The following is an 8770-nucleotide window of genomic DNA, read 5'->3' on the forward strand; positions in this document are numbered from 1 at the left end:
TATGCTGGTCGGAACCGATGTGTCCGGTTGGTGAATGGTGACCGGAGCTGGTGCGTCCGACTTGTTTGGACTTGAACGTGCTGCTGATCCTCCATCACCGAAGGGTGGGGGGTACCTGCAAGAGATTCCGATGCTTAAGTTAGCATGGGTATTAAACAGGTGTTATGTAGAATCAGAGTATGAGTTATACCTGGGTGCTCCAGTGTATTTATAATGGTGACATGTGACCTTTTGGATAAGATAAGTTAGTTATCTTATCTTATCTTTATCTTTGAGTTGAGGTCAGCGTATCTTTCAACGGAACCGCCTTCATCTCTATAGGCTTAGGCCGCCTTAGGATTCGGGTCGTGCTCCTCTGTTTGGGCCCTTAACTGGGCTCTTTTGTCGATTTGGCCGAGCTCTTTGAGAAGAGGTCGGATAGTCTGACCTAAAGAGGTTGGTCGCTTTTTCTCGGATAATCCTAGGTCGGATAGCTCGACCCAGGGTATGAACACAGCCGAAAACAACAATGCCAACAATGCAAGGAAGGTGCTTGGTGACTTTACTGCACCTACTCCTGATTTCTATGGGAGAAGCATCTCTATCCCTGCCATTGGAGCAAACAACTTTGAGCTTAAGCCTCAATTAGTTTCTCTAATACAACAGAATTGCAAGTTTCATGGACTTCCATTGGAAGATCCTCATCAGTTCTTAGCTGAGTTCTTGCAAATCTGACACTGTCAAGACCAATGGGATTGACCCTAAAGTCTACAGACTTATGCTTTTTCCTTTTGCAGTAAGAGACAGAGCTAGAACATGGTTGGATTCACAACCTAAGGAGAGCCTGAACTCTTGGGAAAAGCTAGTCAATGCCTTCTTGGCAAAGTTCTTTCCACCTCAAAAATTGAGTAAGCTTAGAGTGGAAGTCCAAACCTTTAGACAGAAGGATGGCGAGTCCCTCTATGAAGCTTGGGAGAGATACAAGCAATTGATTAGAACGTGCCCTTCTGACATGCTTTCAGAATGGAGCATCATAGGAATCTTCTATGATGGTCTGTCTGAACTATCCAAGATATCATTGGATAGCTCTGTTGGAGGATATCTTCATCTGAAGAAGACGCCTGCAGAAGCTTAGGAACTCATTAAAATGGTTGCAAATAACCAATTCATGTACACCTCTGAAAGGAATCCTGTGAATAATGGGTCAACTCAGAAGAAAGGAGTTCTTGAGATTGATACTCTGAATGCCATATTGGCTCAGAATAAAATATTGACTCAACAAGTCAATATGATTTCTCAGAGTCTGTCTGGAATGCAACCAGCAACAGGCAGTACTAAGGAAGCTTCCTCTAAAGAAGAAGCTTATGATCCTGAGAACCCAGCAATGGAAGAGGTGAATTACATGGAAGAATCCTATGGAAACACCTATAATCCTTCATAGAGAAATCACCCAAATCTCTCATGGAAGGATCAACAGAGACCTCAACAAGGTTTCAACCACAACAATGGTGGAAGAAACAGGTTTAGCAATGGCAAGCCTTTTCCATCATCTTCTCAGCAACAGACAGAGAATTCTAAGCAAAACCCCTCTGACTTAACAACCATTGTCTCTGATCTAATCAAAACCACTCAAAGTTTCATGACTGAAACAAGGTCCTCCATTAGAAATTTGGAGGCACAATTGGGTCAGCTGAGTAAGAAAATTACTGAACTCCCTCATAGCACTCTCCCTAGCAATACAGAAGAGAATCCAAAAAGAGAGTGCAAGGCCATAACCACATCTCACATGGACGAACATGGAGAGGAGGAAGAGGCAGTGATTCCCATTGAGGAAAACCTCAATGGACGCCCACTGACCTCCATGGAGTTCCCTAATGAGGAATCATGGGAATCTAAGGCTCATACTGAGACCATAGAGATTCCATTAAATCTACTTCTGCCATTCATGAGCTCTGATGAATATTCTTCCTCTGAAGAGGATGAAGATGTTACTGAAGAGCAAGTTGCTAAGTACCTTGGAGCAATCATGAAGCTAAATGCCAAGTTATTTGGTAATGAGAATTGGGAGGATGAACCTCCATTGCTCATCAAAGAACTGGATGACTTGACTAGGCAGAGATTACCTCAAAAGAGACAGGACCCTGAAAAGTTCTCAATCCCTTGTACCATAGGCACCATGACCTTTGAGAAGGCTCTGTGTGACCTAGGGTCAAGCATAAACCTTATGCCTCTCTCTGTAATGGAGAAGCTAGGGATCATTGAGGTACAAGCTGTAAGAATCTCACTAGAGATGGCAAACAATTCAAAGAAACAAGCTTATGGACTTGTAGAGGATGTCTTGGTAACGGTTGAAGACCATTACATCCCTGCTGATTTCATAGTCCTAGAGACTGAGAAGTGTATGGATGAATCCATCATTCTTGGCAGACCCTTCCTAGCCACATCAAAAGCTGTGATTGATGTTGACAGAGGAGAATTGATCATTCAAGTGAATGAAGACTCCCTTGTATTTAAAGCTCAAGGATATCCCTCTATCACCATGGAGAGGAAGCATGAAGAGCTTCTCTCAATACAGAGTCAAACAGAGCCCCACAGTCAAACTCTAAGTTTGGTGTTGGGAGGCCACAACCAAACTTTAAGTTTGATGTTGAACCCCCACATTCAAACTCTAAGTTTGGTGTTGGGAGGTTACAACATTGCTCTGAACATCTGTGAGGCTCCATGAGAGCCACTGTCAAGCTATTGACATTAAAGAAGCGCTTGTTGAGAGGCAACCCAATCTTTACTTATCTATGTTAAATTTCTATTTTCTATTGTTATTTTATGTTTTCTGTAGGTTGATGATCATGTGAAGTCACAAAAATAATTGAAAAAGCAAAAACAGAAGGAAAAACAGAATGAAAAACAGAACACCCTGGAGGAGACAGTTACTGGCGTTTAAACGCCAGTAAAGGTAGCAAAATGGGCGTTAAACGCCTAGTCTGGCATCATTCTAGGCGTTTAATGCCAGAAAAGGGCACCAGACTGGCGTTTAACGCCAGGAATGGGCAAGAAGCTGGCGTTAAATGCCAGAAATGGGCAGCAGCCTGGCGTTTAACGCAAGGATTGGCAGAAAGGGGCGTTTTGCACGCCACTTGGTGCAGGGATGAGATATCCTTGACACCTCAGGATCTGTGGACCACACAGGATCCCCACCTACCCCACCACTCTCTCTCTTCTTCACCCATTCACCAATCAGCTCAATACCTCTTCCCCAAAAACCCCTCACCTATCAAATCCCACCATTCTCTTCACCACTCACATCCATCCTTCATAAAACCCCACCTACCTCACCATTCAAATTCAAACCACTTTCCCTCCCAAACCTACCCTCTATAGCCGAACCATACACACCCCTCTCACCCCTATATAAACCCATCTTCACTCCTTCATTTTCACACAACCTAAACACCACTTCTCCCCATTGGCCGAAACACAAAGCCCACTCCATCTCCTCTATTTCTTCTTCTTCTACTCTCTTCTTTCTTCTTTTGCTCGAGGACGAGCAACCTTCTAAGTTTGGTGTGGTAAAAGCTAAAGCTTTTTATTTTTCCAAACCATTTATGGCACCAAAGGCCGGAGAAACCTCTAGAAAGAGGAAAGGGAAGGCAAAAGCTTCCACCTCCGAGTCATGGGAGATGGAGAGATTCCTCTCAAGGGTGCATCAAGACCACTTCTATGAAGCTGTGGCTAAGAAGAAAGTGATCCCCGAGGTCCCTTTCAAACTCAAAAAGAATGAGTATCCAGAGATCCGACATGAGATCCGAAGAAGAGGTTGAGAAGTTCTCACCAACCCTATTCAACAAGTCGGAATCTTAATGGTTCAAGAGTTCTATGCCAACGCATGGATCACCAAGAACCATGATCAAAGTGTGAACCCGGACCCCAAGAATTGGCTTATAATGGTCCGAGGGAAATACTTAGACTTTAGTCCGGAAAATGTAAGGTTGGCATTCAACTTGCCTATGATGCAAGGAGATGCACACCCCTACACTAGAAGGGTCAACTTTGATCAAAGGTTGGACCAAGTCCTCATGGACATATGCGAAGAGGGCGCTCAATGGAAGAGAGATTCAAGAGGGAAGCCGGTTCAACTAAGAAGGCATGACCTCAAGCCCGTGGCTAGGGGATGGTTAGAGTTCATCCAACGCTCAATCATTCCCACTAGCAACCGGTCCGAAGCTACTATGGACCGGGCTATCATGATACATAGCATCATGATTGGAGAGGAAGTGGAAGTTCATGAGGTTATATCCCAAGAACTCTACAAGGTGGCGGACAAGTCCTCTCCTTTGGCAAGGTTAGCCTTCCCTCATCTCATTTGTCACCTTTGCAATTCGGTTGGAATTGACATAGAGGGAGACATTCTCATTGATGAGGACAAACCCATCACTAAGAAAAGGATGGAGAAAACAAGAGAACCTCATCAAGAGCATAAGGAAATTCCTCATCATGAAATCCCTGAGATACCTCAAGGGATGCATCTTCCTCCACAAAACTATTGGGAGCAAATCAACACCTCCCTAGGAGAATTGAGTTCCAACATGGGACAACTAAGGGTGGAGCACCAAGAGCATTCCATCCTCCTCCATGAAATTAGAGAAGATCAAAGAACCATGAAAGAGGAGCAACAAAGGCAAGGAAGAGACATTGAGGAGCTCAAGCACTCCATAAGATCTTCAAGAGGAAGAACAAGCCGCCATCATTAAGGTAGACCCATTCTTTAATCTCCTTGTTCTTTATTTTTCTATTTTTCGAAAATTGTGCTTTATGTTTATTTATATTTGTGTCTTTATTACATGATCATTAGTGTCTAAGTGTCTATGCCTTAAAGCTATGAAAATGAATCCATCACCTTTCTTAAATGAAAAATGTTTTTAATTGAAAAAGAAAAAGAAGTGCATCAATTTCAAATTTTAAAACAGTTTAATTATTTTGATGTGGAGGCAATACTATTGTTTTTTTGAATGAATGCTTGAATAGTGCATATTTTTGAATTTAATTGTTTATGAATGTTAAAATTGTTGGCTCTTAAAAGAATGAAAGGAAAAGGAGAAATGTTATTTGATGATCTGAAAAATCATAAAATTGATTCTTGAAGCAAGAAAAAGCAGTGAAAAGCTTGCAGAAAAAAAGATATATGCGAAAAAAAAGAGAGAAAAGAAAAAGAAAAAAAAAGAAAAAGTAAGCAGAAAAAGCCAATACCCCTTTAAACCAAAAGGCAAGAGTGATAAAAAGGATCCAAGGCTTTGAGCATCAGTGGATAGGAGGGCCCACAGGAATAAAATCCTGGCCTAAGTGGCTAAACCAAGTTGTCCCTAACCATGTGCTTGTGGCGTGAAGGTGTCAAGTGAAAACTTGAGACTGAGCGGTTAAAGTCGAGGTCCAAAGCAAAAAGAAGAGTGTGCTTAAGAACCCTGGACACCTCTAATTGGGGACTCTAGCAAAACTGAGTCACAATCTAAAAAAGATTCACCCAGTTATGTGTCTGTGGCATTTATGTATCCGGTGGTAATACTGGAAAACAAAGTGCTTAGGGCCGCGGCCAAGACTCATAAAATAGCTGTGTTCAAGAATCAACATACTTAACTAGGAGTGTCAGTAACACTATCTGGATTCTGAGTTCCTATAGATGCCAATCATTCTGAACTTCAAGGAATAAAGTGAGATGCCAAAACTGTTCAGAAGCAAAAAGCTAAAAGCCCCGCTCATCTAATTAATACTGATCTTCATAGATGTTTTTGGAATTCATTGTACATTCTCTTCTTTTTATCCTATTTGATTTTCAGTTGCTTGGGGACAAGCAACAATTTAAGTTTGGTGTTGTGATGAGCGGATAATTTATATGCTTTTTGGCATTGTTTTTAGTATGTTTTTAGTATATTTTAATTATTTTTTATTATATTTTTATTAGTTTTTATTTAAAAATCACTCTTCTGGACTTTACTATGAGTTTGTGTGTTTTTCTGTGATTTCAGATATTTTCTGGCTGAAATTGAGGGACCTGAGCAAAAATCTGATTCAGAGGCTGAACAAGGACTGCAGATGCTATTGGATTTTGACCTCCTTGCACTCAAAGTGGATTTTTTGGAGCTACAGAAGCCCAATTGGTGCGCTCTCAATTACGTTAGAAAGTAGACATCCTGGGCTTTCTAGCAATATATAATAGTCCATACTTTGCTCGATATTTGATGGCCCAAACAGGCGTTCCAAGTCAGCTCAAGAATTCTAGCGTTTAACTCCAAAACTGGCACAAAAGCTGGAGTTAAACGCCCAAACTGGCCCAAAAGCTGGCGTTTAACTCCAAGAAAAGTCTCTACACATGGAAGCTTCAATGCTCAGCCCAAGCACACACCAAGTGGGCCCGGAAGAAGATTTCTGCATTAATTACTCATTTCTGTAACCCTAGGCTACTAGTTCTCTATAAATAGGACATTTTACTATTGTATTTAAACACACATCTTGGGACGTTTAGTCCTTAGACCTTTGAGGCTGGCCATTCGGCCATGCCTACACTATTTGTTCTTATGTATTTTCAATGGTGGAGTTTCTACACACCATAGATTAAGGTGTGGAGCTCTGCTGTTCTTCATGAATTAATACAAAGTACTATTGTTCTTCTATTCAACTCAAGTCTATTTCTTCTCCAAGATATTCATTCGTTCTTCAACTTGATGAATGTGATGATCCGTGACACTCATCATCATTCTCACCTATGAACATGTGCCTGACAACCACCTCTGTTCTACTAGCAATGGCTTGAATGTGTATCTCTTGGGTTTCTAATCTAAGATTGGAACCTTCGTGGTATAGGCTAGAATTATTGGCGGCCATTCCTGAGATCCGGAAAGTCTAAACCTTGTCTGTGGTATTCTGAGTAGGATCTGGGAAGGGATGACTTTGACGAGCTTCAAACTCGCGATTGTGGGGCGTGTGACAGACGCAAAAGGATCAATGGATCCTATTCCGACATAATCGAGAACCGACAGCTGATTAGCCGATGTTGTGACAGAGCATCAGGACCATTTTCACTGAGAGGACGGGATGTAGCCATTGACAACGTGATGCCCAACATAAAGCTTGCCATGGAAAGGAGTATGAATGATTGGAAGAAGGCAATAGGAAAGCAGAGGTTCAAGGGGAACAAAGCATCTTCATACGCTTATCTGAAATCCACCAATGAATTACATAAGTATCTCTATCTTTATTTTATATTTTATTCATCTTTTAATTATCAATCCTCCATCACCATTTGAATCTGCCTGACTGAGATTTACAAGATGACCATAGCTTGCTTCAAGCCGACAATCTCCGTGGGATCGACCCTTACTCACGTAAGGTTTATTACTTGGACGACCCAGTGCACTTGCTGGTTAGTTGTGCGGAATTGTGACAAAGTGTGATTCACGTTTGAGAGCTCCAAGTCCCTTAGCGCCATTGTTGATGATTACAATTTCGCATACCAGCGATCCTTCCTCAATCTCTACTAGGATCATTGCTTCTATTCTGTTTGCTAACCGGAAGGGGGATTCCTTTGTGGTGGAATGTGGCGTCGTTCGATACGCCTATAGAACTTGTGGAAGCTCTTCTGCCCAAGCTCCCTTTGCGTCTTGTAATCTCCGTTTTAACCCGGCCAATATGACTTTGTTGGCAGCTTCGGCCTGTCCATTGGCTTGCGGGTGTTCAACGGAGGTGTACTGGTGCTTTATGTTTAAGTCGGCTACTAATTTTCTGAAGCCTGCATCTGTGAATTGAGTGCCATTGTCTGTGGTGATGGAGTGTGGAACCCCGAACCTTGTGACAATGTTTCTATATAGGAATTTCCGGCTTCTTTGAGCAGTGGCGTTGGCTAGGGGCTCTGCCTCGATCCACTTTGTGAAATAGTCTACCCCTACTATGAGGAATTTAACTTGTCCTGATCCCTGGGGGAAGGGTCCGAGAAGATCAAGTCCCAATTTTGCAAATGGCCAAGGCGAAGTTACGCTGATAAGCTCTTCTGGCGGGGCGATGTGAAAGTTGGCATGTTTCTGACATGGTGGACATGTCTTTACAAATTTTGTAGCTTCTTTCTGTAGAGTTGGCCAATAAAATCCCGCCCAGAGTACTTTTTTGGCGAGAGCTCGTGCTCCGAGATGTTTGCCGCAAATGCCGCCGTGTACTTCTTCTAGCACTTCCCTTGTGTTGGAGGTCGGCACGTATTTTAGTAATGGTATTGAGATCCCTCTTTTGTAAAGGATGTTGTTTATGATAGTGTAGTACTGTGCGTCCCTTTTTAACCTCTTTGCCTCCTTTTCTTTTGAGGGGAGTGTTTCTTCTTTGAGGTAGTTAATTATGGGGGTCATCCGTCCTTGGTCCTGACTTGTTATGGCTAGGACTTTTTCCTCTTCTGAGATTGACGGGTTCTGTAGCATTTCCTGGTTGAGGCTTCTATTGTTGCCCCCTGGTTTGGTGCTGGCTAGTTTTGAGAGTGCGTCAGCTCGGGCATTTTGTTCGCGGGGTATGTGGCAGATCTTATATTCCCCGAGTTATCTGAGCTGTTCCTTGGTTTTATCCAAATACTTTTTCATGGTAGGATCTTTGGCTTGGTAGCTCCCTGTTATCTGTGAGGTGACTACTTGTGAATCGCTGTAAATGTTGAGTTTTTGAGCTCCAACCTCTTTAGACAGCTTCAAACCAGCTAATAACGCTTCATATTCTGCCTGGTTTTTTGAGGCTGGGAACCCGAACTTGAGGGAGAGCTCAACTTGGGTTC

The 8770-nt window shown here is 42.5% G+C and overlaps 1 non-coding gene across 1 annotated transcript; it reads right to left on the reverse strand.

The window, feature by feature from the left end:
* Window positions 1-889: 889 nt before the first annotated feature.
* On the reverse strand, window positions 890-997 carry LOC148581163 (small nucleolar RNA R71). Its single transcript, XR_015895679.1, has one exon. It is a non-coding gene; the product is annotated as a small nucleolar RNA R71 (small nucleolar RNA).
* Window positions 998-8770: the final 7773 nt, after the last annotated feature.

Source organism: Arachis ipaensis, chromosome B10 (genome assembly GCF_059453495.1).
Source record: "Arachis ipaensis isolate K30076 ecotype BB chromosome B10, ASM5945349v1, whole genome shotgun sequence".
NCBI classification, from domain to species: Eukaryota; Viridiplantae; Streptophyta; class Magnoliopsida; order Fabales; family Fabaceae; genus Arachis; species Arachis ipaensis.